The sequence below is a fragment of the Orycteropus afer genome, unplaced genomic scaffold, assembly GCF_000298275.1.
Source record: "Orycteropus afer afer isolate SDZICR_OR568_19922 unplaced genomic scaffold, OryAfe1.0 scaffold00007, whole genome shotgun sequence".
NCBI lineage: Eukaryota > Metazoa > Chordata > Mammalia > Tubulidentata > Orycteropodidae > Orycteropus > Orycteropus afer.
This window is the reverse complement of record NW_006921594.1, coordinates 5,650,368-5,651,265: the sequence shown is the minus strand read 5'-3', so window position 1 is coordinate 5,651,265 and position 898 is coordinate 5,650,368.

Sequence of the window (898 nt, the reverse complement as noted above, 5' to 3'; positions counted from 1 at the left end):
ATATATACTGGTCAGAAAATTCTTTTCATTTACTCATCTGACAAATATTCGTAACGTATATAACAAAGTTATTAGGTGACTCATGTTTCAGAAGTCGGGATTTTTATGTAATTCTGTTTCACTAATCAAAATAAACAATAATGACTAAAAAACCTCAAGAAAAGATCCTAGTATCTCCCTAATGTGGAGTTTCAGTTTCCAGTGATGTTCCTCATGCTCAGAAAGCCGTACTGAAAGGCTGGGAGCTTTACTGCATTGAGGTTGTGAGGAGTTTCTCATGAAATCTTTGGTCCCATAACCCCACTATCTTAATACTGAAATCCTTTTCCTTTTTTGTTTGTTGTAGTCTATGGAGTTTTTAATATTTGGAAAGAATACACAGTGCTGCCTTTGTACCAGCCTTTGGGCCTGCTTAGTAAGCTCCAGACTCATTTAGTAAATGAGAAAATTGAAGCACTCACAGTTTGTAACATTAGTGTTAAATATTTTATGTTTATCTAATATTTTAACAATGCTTAATTTTATCTCTAAAAAATATACACACATATATATATGCAGATAGCCCCTAACTTACTATAGGATTCTATTCTGACAACTCCATTGTAAGTCAATTCTGATGTAAGTTGAATACTTCATTTTTTTAGTTTTCATTATTATTGCCTTTTATCATGTATGTTTATAATTCCGATTTTTATTTGTCTTTGGGGTTTGGAAACATTGCATATAAACTTACAGATACATCTTAACATTGTATGTAGTAAATATTACTAATATGTTGTTGTTATGTGCCGTCAAGTTGGCCCCGACTCATAGCGACCCCTCCTTGGGTTTCCGAGGTGGTATCACTGCAGAAGTAGATTGCCCAACCTTCCTTCTCAGGAGTGGCTGGTGGGTTTGA